Below are 17,553 nucleotides of genomic sequence, written 5' to 3'. Positions count from 1 at the left end.
TAAACATGGTGTCAGAGTCAATCTATCACTGTCAGATAATTTATCCCGTAACAATAATGATACTGTGACCTATAGACATGGTGTCAGAGTCAATCTATCACAGTCAGATGATTTATCCTGTAACAATAATGATAATGTGACCTATAGACATAGTGTCAGAATCAATCTATCACAGTCAGATGATTTATCCTATAACAATAATGATACTGTGACCTGTAGACATATTGTCAGAATCAATCTATCACAGTCCGATGATTTATCCTGTAACAATAGTGATACCTTGACCAAAAGAAATGGTGTCAGAGTCAATCTATCACAGTCAGATGATTTATCCCGTAATAATAATGACACTGTGACCTATAGACATGGTGTCAGAGTCGATCTATCAGTCAGATTATTTATCCCGTAACAATAATGATACTGTGACCTATAGACATGGTGTCAGAGTCAATCTATCACAGTCAGATGATTTATCCTATAACAATAATGATACCTTGACCAATAGAAATGGCGTCAGAGTAAATATGTCACAGTCAGATGATTTATCCTGTACCACTAGTGGTACTTTGGCCAATAGACATAGTGTCAGAGTCAATCTATCACAGTCAGATGATTTATCCTGTAACAATAATGATAATGTGACCTATAGACATAGTGTCAGAATCAATCTATCACAGTCAGATGATTTATCCTATAACAATAATGATACTGTGACCTGTAGACATATTGTCAGAATCAATCTATCACAGTCCGATGATTTATCCTGTAACAATAGTGATACCTTGACCAAAAGAAATGGTGTCAGAGTCAATCTATCACAGTCAGATGATTTATCCCGTAATAATAATGACACTGTGACCTATAGACATGGTGTCAGAGTCGAGCTATCAGTCAGATTATTTATCCCGTAACAATAATGATACTGTGACCTATAGACATGGTGTCAGAGTCAATCTATCACAGTCAGATGATTTATCCTATAACAATAATGATACCTTGACCAATAGAAATGGCGTCAGAGTAAATATGTCACAGTCAGATGATTTATCCTGTACCACTAGTGGTACTTTGGCCAATAGACATAGTGTCAGAGTCAATCTATCACAGTCAGATGATTTATCCCGTAACAATAATGATACTGTGACCTATAAACATGGTGTCAGAGTCAATCTATCACTGTCATATGATTTATCCCGTAATAATAATCATACTGTGACCTATAGACATTGTGTCAGAGTCAATCTATCACAGTCAGATTATTTATCCCGTAACAATAATGATACTCTGACCTATGGACATGGTGTCAGAGTCAGTCTATCACAGTCAGATGATTTATCCTGTAATAATAATGATACCTTGACCAATAAAAATGGCGTCAGAGTAAATCTATCACAGTAAGATGATTTATCCTGTACCACTAGTTGTACTGTGGCCAATAGACACAGTTTCAGAGTCAATCTATCACAGTCATATGATTTATCTTGTAACAATAATGATACTGTCACCTATAGACATGATGTCAGAAACAATCTATCACAGTCAGATGATTTATCCTATAACAATAATGATACTGTGACCAATAGAAATGGTGTCAGAGTCAATCTATCACAGTCAGATGATTTATCCCGTAATAATAACGATACTGTGACCTAAAGACATGGTGTCAGAGTCAATATATCACAGTCAGATTATTTATCCCGTAACAATAATGATACTGTGACCTATAGACATGGTGTCAGAGTCAATCTATCACAGTCAGATGATTTATCCTGTAACAATAATGATACTGTGACCTATAGACATAGTGTCAGAATCAATCTATCACAGTCAGATGATTTATCCTGTAACAATAATGATACTTTGACCTATAGACATAGTGTCAGAGTCAATCTATCACAGTCAGAGGATTTATCCTGTAACAAAAATGGTACTGTGGCCTATAGACATGGTGTCATAGTCAATCTATCATCATCAGAAAATTTATCCTGTAACAAAAATGGCACTGTGGCCTATACACGTGGTGTCAGAGTCAATCTATCACTGTCAGGTGATTTATTCTGTAGCAATAATGGTACTGTGGCCTATAGATATAGTGTCAGAGTCAATCTATCACAGTCATATGATTTATCTTGTAACAATAATGATACTGTCACCTATAGACATGATGTCAGAAACAATCTATCACAGTCAGATGATTTATCCTATAACAATAATGATACTGTGACCAATAGAAATGGTGTCAGAGTCAATCTATCACAGTCAGATGATTTATCCCGTAATAATAACGATACTGTGACCTAAAGACATGGTGTCAGAGTCAATATATCACAGTCAGATTATTTATCCCGTAACAATAATGATACTGTGACCTATAGACATGGTGTCAGAGTCAATCTATCACAGTCAGATGATTTATCCTGTAACAATAATGATACTGTGACCTATAGACATAGTGTCAGAATCAATCTATCACAGTCAGATGATTTATCCTGTAACAATAATGATACTTTGACCTATAGACATAGTGTCAGAGTCAATCTATGACAGTCAGAGGATTTATCCTGTAACAAAAATGGTACTGTGGCCTATAGACATGGTGTCATAGTCAATCTATCACCATCAGAAAATTTATCCTGTAACAAAAATGGCACTGTGGCCTATACACGTGGTGTCAGAGTCAATCTATCACAGTCAGGTGATTTATTCTGTAGCAATAATGGTACTGTGGCCTATAGATATAGTGTCAGAGTCAATTTATCACAGACAGATGATTAATCCCGTAATAATAATGATACTGTGACCTATAGACATGGTGTAAGAGTCAATCTATCACAGTCAGATGATTTATCCCGTAACAATAATGATACTGTGACCTATAGACATGGTGTCAGAGTCAATCTATCACAGTCCGATGAATTATCCTGTAACAATAATGATACCTTGACCAAAAGAAATGGCGTCAGAGTAAACATATCACAATACTGTGAGCTATAGACATAGTGTCAGAATCAATCTATCACAGCCAGATGATTTATCCTGTAACAATAAGGATAATGTGACCTATAGACACAGTGTCAGAGTCAATCTATAACAGTCAGATGATTTATCCTGTAACAATAAGATACTTTGACGTATAGACATAGTGTCAGAGTCCATCTATCACAGTCAGATGATTTATCCTGTAACAAAAATGGTACTGTGGCCTATAGACATCGTGCCATAGTCAATCTATCACAGTCAGATGATTTATCCTGTAACAAAAATGGCACTGTGGTCTATAGACGTGGTGTCAGAGTCAATCTATCACTGTCAGGTGATTTATCCCGTAATAATAATGATACTGTGACCTATAGACATTGTGTCAGAGTGAATCTATCACAGTCAGATTATTTATCGCGTAACAATAATGATACTGTGACCTATAGACATGGTGTCAGAGTCAATCTATCACAGTCAGATGATTTATCCTGTAACAATAATGATACCTTGACCAATAGAAAATGGCGTCAGAGTAAATCTATCACAGTCAGATGATTTATCCTGTACCACTAGTGGTACTGTGGCCAATAGACATAGTGTCAGAGTCATCCCATGACAGTCAGATGATTTATCATGTAACAATAATGATACCGTCACCTATAAACATGATGTCAGAGTCAATCAATCACAGTCAGATGATTTATCCCGTAACAATAATGATACTGTGAACTATAGACATGGTGTCAGAGTCAATCTATCACAGTCAGATGATTTTTCCTGTAACAATAATGATACCTTGACCAAAAGAAATGGCGTCAGAGTAAATCTATCACAGTCAGATGATTTATCCTGTACCACTAGTGGTACTGTGGCCAATAGACATAGTGTCAGAGTCAATCTATCACAGTCAGATGATTTATCCTGTAACAATCAGGATACTGTGGCCTTTAAACATGGTGTCATAGTCAATCTATCACAGTCAGATGATTTATCCTGTAACAAAATTGGCACTGTTGCCTACAGACGTGGTGTCAGAGTCAATCTATCACAATCAGGTGATTTATCCTGTAGCAATAATGCTACTGTGGCCTATAGACATAGTGTCAGTGTCAATTTATCACAGTCAGATGATTTATCCCGTAATAATAATGATACTGTGGCCTATAGACATGGTGTAAGAGTCAATCTATGACAGTCAGATGATTTATCCCGTAACAATAATGATACTGTGACCTATAAACATGGTGTCAGAGTCAATCTATCACTGTCAGATGATTTATCCTGTAACAATAAGGATAATGTGACCTATAGACACAGTGTCAGAGTCAATCTATAACAGTCAGATGATTTATCCTGTAACAATAAGATACTTTGACGTATAGACATAGTGTCAGAGTCCATCTATCACAGTCAGATGATTTATCCTGTAACAAAAATGGTACTGTGGCCTATAGACATCGTGCCATAGTCAATCTATCACAGTCAGATGATTTATCCTGTAACAAAAATGGCACTGTGGTCTATAGACGTGGTGTCAGAGTCAATCTATCACTGTCAGGTGATTTATCCCGTAATAATAATGATACTGTGACCTATAGACATTGTGTCAGAGTGAATCTATCACAGTCAGATTATTTATCGCGTAACAATAATGATACTGTGACCTATAGACATGGTGTCAGAGTCAATCTATCACAGTCAGATGATTTATCCTGTAACAATAATGATACCTTGACCAATAGAAAATGGCGTCAGAGTAAATCTATCACAGTCAGATGATTTATCCTGTACCACTAGTGGTACTGTGGCCAATAGACATAGTGTCAGAGTCATCCCATGACAGTCAGATGATTTATCATGTAACAATAATGATACCGTCACCTATAAACATGATGTCAGAGTCAATCAATCACAGTCAGATGATTTATCCCGTAACAATAATGATACTGTGAACTATAGACATGGTGTCAGAGTCAATCTATCACAGTCAGATGATTTTTCCTGTAACAATAATGATACCTTGACCAAAAGAAATGGCGTCAGAGTAAATCTATCACAGTCAGATGATTTATCCTGTACCACTAGTGGTACTGTGGCCAATAGACATAGTGTCAGAGTCAATCTATCACAGTCAGATGATTTATCCTGTAACAATCAGGATACTGTGGCCTTTAAACATGGTGTCATAGTCAATCTATCACAGTCAGATGATTTATCCTGTAACAAAATTGGCACTGTTGCCTACAGACGTGGTGTCAGAGTCAATCTATCACAATCAGGTGATTTATCCTGTAGCAATAATGCTACTGTGGCCTATAGACATAGTGTCAGTGTCAATTTATCACAGTCAGATGATTTATCCCGTAATAATAATGATACTGTGGCCTATAGACATGGTGTAAGAGTCAATCTATGACAGTCAGATGATTTATCCCGTAACAATAATGATACTGTGACCTATAAACATGGTGTCAGAGTCAATCTATCACTGTCAGATGATTTATCCCGTAATAATAATGATACTCTGACCTATAGACATGGTGTCAGAGTCAATCTATCACAGTCAGTTTATTTATCCCGTAACAATAATGATACTCTGACCTATGGACGTGGTGTCAGAGTCAATCTGTCACAGTCAGATGATTTATCCTGTAACAATAATGATACCTTGACCAATAGAAATGGCGTCAGAGTAAATCTATCTCAGTCAGATGATTTATCCTGTACCACTAGTGGTACTGTGGCCAATAGACATAGTGTCAGAGTCAATATATCACAGTCATATGATTTATCCTGTAACAATAATGATACTGTCACCTATAGACATAATGTCAGAGACTATCTATCACAGTCAGATGATTTATCCTGTAACAATAATGATACTGTGGCCTATAGACATAGTGTCAGAGTCAATCTATCACAGTCAAATGATATATCCTGTAACAATAATGATACTGTGACCTATAAACATGGTGTCAGAGTCAATCTATCACAGTCAGATGATTTATCTTGTAACAATAATGATACTGTCACCTATGGACATGATGTCAGAGTTAATCTATCACAGTCAGATTATTTATCCCGTAACAATAATGATACTCTGACCTATGGACATGGTGTCAGAGTCAGTCTATCACAGTCAGATGATTTATCCTGTAATAATAATGATACCTTGACCAATAAAAATGGCGTCAGAGTAAATCTATCACAGTAAGATGATTTATCCTGTACCACTAGTTGTACTGTGGCCAATAGACACAGTTTCAGAGTCAATCTATCACAGTCATATGATTTATCTTGTAACAATAATGATACTGTCACCTATAGACATGATGTCAGAAACAATCTATCACAGTCAGATGATTTATCCTATAACAATAATGATACTGTGACCAATAGAAATGGTGTCAGAGTCAATCTATCACAGTCAGATGATTTATCCCGTAATAATAACGATACTGTGACCTAAAGACATGGTGTCAGAGTCAATATATCACAGTCAGATTATTTATCCCGTAACAATAATGATACTGTGACCTATAGACATGGTGTCAGAGTCAATCTATCACAGTCAGATGATTTATCCTGTAACAATAATGATACTGTGACCTATAGACATAGTGTCAGAATCAATCTATCACAGTCAGATGATTTATCCTGTAACAATAATGATACTTTGACCTATAGACATAGTGTCAGAGTCAATCTATCACAGTCAGAGGATTTATCCTGTAACAAAAATGGTACTGTGGCCTATAGACATGGTGTCATAGTCAATCTATCATCATCAGAAAATTTATCCTGTAACAAAAATGGCACTGTGGCCTATACACGTGGTGTCAGAGTCAATCTATCACTGTCAGGTGATTTATTCTGTAGCAATAATGGTACTGTGGCCTATAGATATAGTGTCAGAGTCAATCTATCACAGTCATATGATTTATCTTGTAACAATAATGATACTGTCACCTATAGACATGATGTCAGAAACAATCTATCACAGTCAGATGATTTATCCTATAACAATAATGATACTGTGACCAATAGAAATGGTGTCAGAGTCAATCTATCACAGTCAGATGATTTATCCCGTAATAATAACGATACTGTGACCTAAAGACATGGTGTCAGAGTCAATATATCACAGTCAGATTATTTATCCCGTAACAATAATGATACTGTGACCTATAGACATGGTGTCAGAGTCAATCTATCACAGTCAGATGATTTATCCTGTAACAATAATGATACTGTGACCTATAGACATAGTGTCAGAATCAATCTATCACAGTCAGATGATTTATCCTGTAACAATAATGATACTTTGACCTATAGACATAGTGTCAGAGTCAATCTATGACAGTCAGAGGATTTATCCTGTAACAAAAATGGTACTGTGGCCTATAGACATGGTGTCATAGTCAATCTATCACCATCAGAAAATTTATCCTGTAACAAAAATGGCACTGTGGCCTATACACGTGGTGTCAGAGTCAATCTATCACAGTCAGGTGATTTATTCTGTAGCAATAATGGTACTGTGGCCTATAGATATAGTGTCAGAGTCAATTTATCACAGACAGATGATTAATCCCGTAATAATAATGATACTGTGACCTATAGACATGGTGTAAGAGTCAATCTATCACAGTCAGATGATTTATCCCGTAACAATAATGATACTGTGACCTATAGACATGGTGTCAGAGTCAATCTATCACAGTCCGATGAATTATCCTGTAACAATAATGATACCTTGACCAAAAGAAATGGCGTCAGAGTAAACATATCACAATACTGTGAGCTATAGACATAGTGTCAGAATCAATCTATCACAGCCAGATGATTTATCCTGTAACAATAAGGATAATGTGACCTATAGACACAGTGTCAGAGTCAATCTATAACAGTCAGATGATTTATCCTGTAACAATAAGATACTTTGACGTATAGACATAGTGTCAGAGTCCATCTATCACAGTCAGATGATTTATCCTGTAACAAAAATGGTACTGTGGCCTATAGACATCGTGCCATAGTCAATCTATCACAGTCAGATGATTTATCCTGTAACAAAAATGGCACTGTGGTCTATAGACGTGGTGTCAGAGTCAATCTATCACTGTCAGGTGATTTATCCCGTAATAATAATGATACTGTGACCTATAGACATTGTGTCAGAGTGAATCTATCACAGTCAGATTATTTATCGCGTAACAATAATGATACTGTGACCTATAGACATGGTGTCAGAGTCAATCTATCACAGTCAGATGATTTATCCTGTAACAATAATGATACCTTGACCAATAGAAAATGGCGTCAGAGTAAATCTATCACAGTCAGATGATTTATCCTGTACCACTAGTGGTACTGTGGCCAATAGACATAGTGTCAGAGTCATCCCATGACAGTCAGATGATTTATCATGTAACAATAATGATACCGTCACCTATAAACATGATGTCAGAGTCAATCAATCACAGTCAGATGATTTATCCCGTAACAATAATGATACTGTGAACTATAGACATGGTGTCAGAGTCAATCTATCACAGTCAGATGATTTTTCCTGTAACAATAATGATACCTTGACCAAAAGAAATGGCGTCAGAGTAAATCTATCACAGTCAGATGATTTATCCTGTACCACTAGTGGTACTGTGGCCAATAGACATAGTGTCAGAGTCAATCTATCACAGTCAGATGATTTATCCTGTAACAATCAGGATACTGTGGCCTTTAAACATGGTGTCATAGTCAATCTATCACAGTCAGATGATTTATCCTGTAACAAAATTGGCACTGTTGCCTACAGACGTGGTGTCAGAGTCAATCTATCACAATCAGGTGATTTATCCTGTAGCAATAATGCTACTGTGGCCTATAGACATAGTGTCAGTGTCAATTTATCACAGTCAGATGATTTATCCCGTAATAATAATGATACTGTGGCCTATAGACATGGTGTAAGAGTCAATCTATGACAGTCAGATGATTTATCCCGTAACAATAATGATACTGTGACCTATAAACATGGTGTCAGAGTCAATCTATCACTGTCAGATGATTTATCCCGTAATAATAATGATACTCTGACCTATAGACATGGTGTCAGAGTCAATCTATCACAGTCAGTTTATTTATCCCGTAACAATAATGATACTCTGACCTATGGACGTGGTGTCAGAGTCAATCTGTCACAGTCAGATGATTTATCCTGTAACAATAATGATACCTTGACCAATAGAAATGGCGTCAGAGTAAATCTATCTCAGTCAGATGATTTATCCTGTACCACTAGTGGTACTGTGGCCAATAGACATAGTGTCAGAGTCAATATATCACAGTCATATGATTTATCCTGTAACAATAATGATACTGTCACCTATAGACATAATGTCAGAGACTATCTATCACAGTCAGATGATTTATCCTGTAACAATAATGATACTGTGGCCTATAGACATAGTGTCAGAGTCAATCTATCACAGTCAAATGATATATCCTGTAACAATAATGATACTGTGACCTATAAACATGGTGTCAGAGTCAATCTATCACAGTCAGATGATTTATCTTGTAACAATAATGATACTGTCACCTATGGACATGATGTCAGAGTTAATCTATCACAGTCAGATGATTTATCCTATAACAATAATGATACTGTGACCAATAGAAATGGTGTCAGAGTCAATCTATCACAGTCAGATGATTTATCCCGTAATAATAACGATACTGTGACCTATAGACATGGTGTCACAGTCAATCTATCACAGTCAGATTATTTATCCCGTAACAATAATGATACTATGACCTATAGACATGGTGTCAGAGTCAATCTATCACAAGTCAGATGATTTATCCTGTAACAATAATGATACTGTGACCTATAGACATAGTGTCAGAATCAATCTATCACAGTCAGATGATTTATCCTGTAACAATAATGATACTTTGACCTATAGACATAGTGTTAGAGTCAATCTATCACAGTCAGATGATTTATCCTGTAACAAAAACGGTACTGTGGCCTATAGACATGGTGTCATAGTCAATCTATCACAGTCAGATGATTTATCCTGTTACAAAAATGGCACTGTGGCATATAGACGTGGTGTCAGAGTCAATCTATCACAGTCAGGTGATTTATTCTCTAGCAATACTGGTACTGTGGCCTATAGACATAGTGTCAGAATCAATTTATCACAGTCAGATGATTTATCCCGTAATAATAATGATACTGTGACCTATAGACATCGTGTAAGAGTCAATCTATCACAGTCAGATGATTTATCCCGTAACAATAATGATACTGTGACCTGTAGACATGGTGTCAGAGACAATCTATCACAGTCCGATGAATTATCCTGTAACAATAATGATATCTTGACCAAAAGAAATGGCGTCAGAGGAAACATATCACAATACTGTGAGCTATAGACATAGTGTCAGAATCAATCTATCACGGCCAGATGATTTATCCTGTAACAATAAGATACTTTGACGTATAGACATAGTATCAGAGTCCATCTATCACAGTCAGATGATTTATCCTGTAACAAAAATGGTACTGTGGCCTATAGACGTGGTGTCTGAGTCAATCTATCACTGTCAGTTGATTTATCCCGTAATAATAATGATACTGTGACCTATAGACATGGTTTCAGAGTGAATCTATCACAGTCAGATTATTTATCGCGTAACAATAATGATACTGTGACCAATAGACATGGTGTTAGAGTCAATCTATCACAGTTAGATGATTTATCCTGTAACAATAATGATACCTTGACCAATAGAAATGGCGTCAGAGTAAATCTATCACAGTCAGATGATTTATCCTGTACCACTAGTTGTACTGTGGCCAATAGACATAGTGTCAGAGTCAATCTATCACAGTCAGATGATTTATCCTGTAACAATAATGATACTGTCACCTATAGACATGATGTCAGAGTCAATCTATCACAGTCAGATGATTTATCCCGTAACAATAATGATACTGTGACCTATAGACATGGTGTCAGAGTCAATCTATCACAGTCAGATGATTTTTCCTGTAACCATTATGATACCTTGACCAAAAGAAATGGCGTCAGAGTAAATCTATCACAGTCAGATGATTTATCCTGTACCACTAGTGGTACTGTGGCCAATAGACATAGTGTCAGAGTCAATCTATCACAGTCAGATGATATATCCTGTAATAATAATGATACTGTGACTTATAAACATGGTGTCAGAGTTAATCTATCACAGTCAGATGATTTATCTTGTAACAATAATGATACTGTCACCTATAGACATGATGTCAGAGACAATCTATCACAGTCAGATGGTTTATCCTATAACAATAATGATACTGTGAGCTATAGACATAGTGTCAGAATCAATCTATCACAGCAAGATGATTTATCCTGTAACAATAAGATACTTTGACGTATAGACATAGTATCAGAGTCCATCTATCACAGTCAGATGATTTATCCTGTAACAAAAATGGTACTGTGGCCTATAGACGTGGTGTCAGAGTCAATCTATCACTGTCAGGTGATTTATCCCGTAACAATAATGATACTGTGACCTATAGACATGGTGTCAGAGTGAATCTATCACAGTCAGATTATTTATGGCGTAACAATAATGATACTGTGACCTATAGACATGGTGTCAGAGTCAATCTATCACAGTCAGATGATTTATCCTGTAACAATAATGATACCTTGACCAATAGAAATGGCGTCAGAGTAAATCTATCACAGTCAAATGATTTATCCTGTACCACTAGTTGTACTGTGGCCAATAGACATAGTATCAGAGTCAATCCATCACAGTCAGATGATTTATCCTGTAACAATAATGATACTGTCACCTATAGACATGATGTCACAGTCAATATATCACAGTCATATGATTTATCCTGTAACAATAATGATACTGTGAATTATAGACATGATGTCAGAGTCAATCTATCACAGTCAGATGATTTATCTCGTACCAATAATGATACTGTGAACTATAGACATGGTGTCAGAGTCAATCTATCACAGTCAGATGATATATCCTGTAATAATAATGATACTGTGACTTATAAACATGGTGTCAGAATTAATCTATCACAGTCAGATGATTTATCTTGTAACAATAATGATACTGTCACCTATAGACATGATGTCAGAGACAATCTATCACAGTCAGATGGTTAATCCTATAGCATTAATGATACTGTGACCTGTAGACATAGTGTCACTGTGGCCTAAAGACGTGGTGTCAAAGTCAATCTATATCTGTCAGTTGATTTATCCCGTAATAATAATGATACTGTGACCTATAGACATGGTGTCAGAGTCAATCTATCACAGTCAGATTATTTATCCGTAACAATAATGATACTGTGACCTATAGACATGGTGTCAGAGTCAATCTATCACAGTCAGATGATTTATCCTGTAACAATAATGATACCATGACCAATAGAAATGGCGTCAGAGTAAATCTATCACAGTCAGATGATTTATCCTGTACCACTAGTGGTACTGTGGTCAATAGACATATAGTCAGAGTCAATCCATCACAGTCAGATGATTTATCCTGTAACAATAATGATACTGTCACCTATAGACATGATGTCAGAGTCAATCTATCACAGTCAGATTATTTATCCCGTAACAATAATGATACTGTGACCTATAGACATGGTGTCAGAGTCAATCTATCACAGTCAGATGATTTATCCTGTAACAAAAATGATACCTTGACCGATAGAAATGGTGTCACAGTCAATCTATCACAGTCAGATGATTTATCCCGTAATAATAATGATACTGTGACCTAAAGACATGGTGTCAGAGTCAATCTATCACAGTCAGATTATTTATCCCGTAACAATAATGATACACTGACCTATAGACATGGTGTCAGAGTCAATTTATCACAGTCAGATGATTTCTCCTGTAACAATGATGATACTGTGACCTATAGACAAATTGTCAGAATCAATCTATCACAGTCAGATGATTTATCCTGTAACAATGATGATACTGTGACATATAGACATAGTGTAAGAATCAATCTATCACAGTCAGATGATTTATCCTGTAACAATAATGATACTTTGACCTATAGACATATTGTCAGAGTCAATCTATCACAGTCAGATGATTTATCCTTTATAAAAAATGGTACTGTGGCCTATAGACATGGTGTCATAGTCAATCTATCACAGTCAGATGATTTATCCTGTTACAAAAATGGCACTGTGGCCTATAGACGTGGTGTCAGAGTCAATCTATCACAGTCAGGTGATTTATTCTGTAGCAATAATGGTACTGTGGCCTATAGACATGGTGTCAGAGTCAATTTATCACAGTCAGATGATTTATCCCGTAATAATAATGATACTGTGACCTATAGACATGGTGTAAGAGTCAATCTATCACAGTCAGATGATTTATCCAGTAACAATAATGATACTGTGACCTATAGACATGGTGTCAGAGTAAATCTATCACAGTCAGATGATTTTTCCTGTAACAATAATGATACCTTGACCAAAAGAAATGGCGTCAGAGTAAATATATCACAGTCAGATGATTTATCCTGTACCACTAGTGGTACTGTTGTCAATAGACATAGTGTCAGAGTCAATCTATTACAGTCAGATGATATCTCCTGTAACAATAATGATACTGTGACCTATAGACATGATGTCAGAGTTAATCTATCACAGTCAGATGATTTATCCTGTAACAAAAATGGCAATGTGGCCTATAGACGTGGTGTCAGAGTCGATCTATCACAGTCAAGTGATTTATTCTGTAGCAATAATGGTACTGTGGCCTATAGACATAGTGTCAGAGTAAATTTATCACAGTGAAATGATTTATCCCGTAATAATAATGATACTGTCACCTATAGACATGGTGTAAGAGTCAATCTATCACAGTCAGATGATTTATCCCGTAATAATAATGATACTTTGACCTATAGACATGGTGTCAGAGTCAATCTATCACAGTCAGAATATTTATCCCGTAACAATAATGATACTGTCACGGCCATGAACCATGTACCATACGCCGAATATCTATGAAAAATTATAGTACGCACAAGAGCCTGTAGAGGTCTTAAAGAAAAACAAACAGCCAGGCTGTTTACAGTTTTTATATTTATTTTCCTTACACAAAGAGTCGTAATGATCATAGTTGATAAAGAATATGTATTCTTATACATAAATATTGTTGTAGTTATAGAAATTCATAGTAACATCGGTTTTGTTACAAACGTTATAACGTTTAGAGATGTGTATTGTAATTTTATACACATCTATGACATTGTCATTCTTTGGAATGTGACGTAAACAAACACTGTCTAGAACAAGGTAGATAATCTGGATGCAATAATCGTCGTTCTCGGCGTACATAAGTCTTACCAGCTTAAATGAATAGTCCATAGAACACACATAATCCTAGGAATAACTTCATAACAATTTTAATAGAAGGTGACAGCTGAATATACAAATAGACGGTCTAGAGTTGATAACAAACTGACGTTGTTCCGATCGAAATCTAGACGGCATAATATTCCTGGCTGTTTCATGCGGCTGATCACTTAGAAAACTCGTATCATAATAAACGAGACATGCTTAAATTCCTCTCCATGTCTAGAATATAATTATACAAATTTCCCGAATATGTTAATACGGAATAAAGAGATATTTACAAAAGTTTGTTCAGGTAGGAAACGGAAGTATGACGTTTCCCGTAGAAATCAGTTTCTGATTGGCTGATTGGTTGTTGAGGTAACCATAGGGGACCTCGTGAGAAGCACGAGGATATTGCACGTAAATATTATTATAAAACATCATGCACAGACTGTGTTAGGCAGTCTGGCTTCAAGACTCAAGGCGGAAGCTAAAAAATAAAAAGAACTGCTAGGCGGAAGGCAAGAGCAGTTTTAATTATTTGTCTAAAAGAGAAACAAGGAAAGGTTTCTATAGACGGAATATTTCTGAAAGAGAAATTAATTTAATATACAAAGAGGGTGTCTTTTACTTACACTTAGTCAAGTAATAAATTGTGAACGGTGTTCGTACATAACAATTAAGGTTCAGAAGTACAAAAGTTGAATTTAAATATAAATTCAGCTAAAAGCAAATAAAGTAGTATTTAAGGAAAAATATATGTATATTTATTTCCTATAGAAAATTCCTGAATATAAAGGAATTTAGTTACTTGTCCGAATTAAAGCAACAGTATAAATTATTATCGTACAAATAAATAACGTATCGAGTAGATACTTTATAAATTGTATAGAGTTATAATATAGAATATTACTACGTCATAGCAACCGTCAGTTAAAGAAAGAAGACTGTCCGTTATTTCCATATCAATATAAAGGTTCCGAGTATTTTTCCGCAGAAAAATACATTGTGCAAGAGGATCAGGCAGCTACCCAGAAATATATTGACAATAATAAAACATTTTTATTCATAATATATTATAAATATTTCATATACTAATTAATAAATTATATATTGTATATCCAACTTTCTCATTCATATTCACCAAAAGCCAGAGACTCAACGATCCCGTATAGATAACATAATGTTGTGGCTATATTAAAGGTTCTTCTTGTATTTAGTAGTCTTGTCTGGATAGTACAGTCCTTTCTTGTATATTGGTGTAACTTTGACCGGTAAAACTATAAACAGTCAAAGTCCCACTATTATACGAATCGTTTATCACACGGTTTAAGGTACACAAGAACTAAGCATAGCCCTACGGCGTTACAATACTATGACCTATAGACATGGTGTCAGAGTCAATCTATCACAGTCAGAATATTTATCCCGTAACAATAATGATACTATGACCTATAGACATGGTGTCAGAGTCAATCTATCACAGTCAGATGATTTATCCTGTAACAATAATGATACCTTCACCAATAGAAATGGATTCAGAGTCAATCTATCACAGTCAGATTATTTATCCCGTAACAATAATGATACTGTGACCTATAGACATGGTGTCAGAGTCAATTTATCAGAGTCAGATGATTTATCCTGTAACAATGATGATACTGTGACCTATAGACATAGTGTCAGAATCAATCTATCACAGTCAGATGATTTATCCTGTAACAATGATGATACTGTGAGTTATAGACATAGTGTAAGAATTAGTCTATCACAGTCAGATGATTTATCCTGTAACAATAATGATACTTTGACCTATAGACATATTGTCAGAGTCTATCTATCACAGTCAGATGATTTATCCTTTATGAAAAATGGTACTGTGGCCTATAGACATGGTGTCATAGTCAATCTATCACAGTCGGGTGATTTATTCTGTAGCAATAATGGTACTGTGACCTATAGACATAGTGTCAGAGTCAATTTATCACAGTCAGATGATTTATCCCGTAATAATAATGATACTTTGACCTATAGACATGGTGTAAGAGTCAATCTATCACAGTCAGATGATTTATCCCGGAAAAATAATGATACTGTGACCTATAGACATGTTGTCTGAGTCAATCTATCACAGTCCGATGATTTATCCTGTAACAATAATGATACTGTGACCTATAGACATGATGTCAGAGTCAATCTATCACAGTCATATGATTTATCCTGTAACAATAATGATACTGTGAATTATAGACATGATGTCAGAGTCAATTTATCACAGTCAGATGATTTATCCCGTAATAATAATGATACTGTGACCTATAGACATGGTGTAAGAGTCAATTTATCACAGTCAGATGATTTATCCAGTAACAATAATGATACTGTGACCTATAGACATGGTGTCAGAGTCAATCTATCACAGTCAGATGATTTTTCCTGTAACAATAATGATACCTTGACCAAAAGAAATGGCGTCAGAGTAAATATATCACAGTCAGATGATTTATCCTGTACCACTAGTGGTACTGTTGTCAATAGACATAGTGTCAGACTCAATCTATTACAGTCAGATGATATCTCCTGTAACAATAATGATACTGTGACTATAGACATGATGTCAGAGTTAATCTATCACAGTCAGATGATTTATCCTGTAACAAAAATGACACTGTGGCCTATAGACGTGGTGTCGGAGTCGATCTATCACAGTCAAGTGATTTATTCTGTAGCAATAATGGTACTGTGGCCTATAGACATAGTGTCAGAGTAAATTTATCACAGTGAAATGATTTATCCCGTAATAATAATGATACTGTCACCTATAGACATGGTGTAAGAGTCAATCTATCACAGTCAGATGATTTATCCCGTAACAATAATGATACTGTCACCTATACACATGATGTCAGAGACAATCTATCACAGTCAGATGGTTTATCCTATAAGAATAATGATACTGTGACCTGTAGACATAGTGTCAGAATCAATCTATCACAGTCCGATGATTTATCCTGTAACAATAATGTTACTGTGGCCTCAAGACGTGGTGTCAAAGTCAATCTATATCTGTCAGTTGATGTATCCCGTATAATAATGATACTTTGACCTATAGACATGGTGTCAGAGTCAATCTATCACAGTCAGAA

Source organism: Mytilus galloprovincialis, unplaced genomic scaffold, assembly GCF_965363235.1.
Source record: "Mytilus galloprovincialis unplaced genomic scaffold, xbMytGall1.hap1.1 HAP1_SCAFFOLD_37, whole genome shotgun sequence".
Lineage (NCBI taxonomy): Eukaryota > Metazoa > Mollusca > Bivalvia > Mytilida > Mytilidae > Mytilus > Mytilus galloprovincialis.
This window is presented reverse-complemented; position numbering follows the sequence as displayed.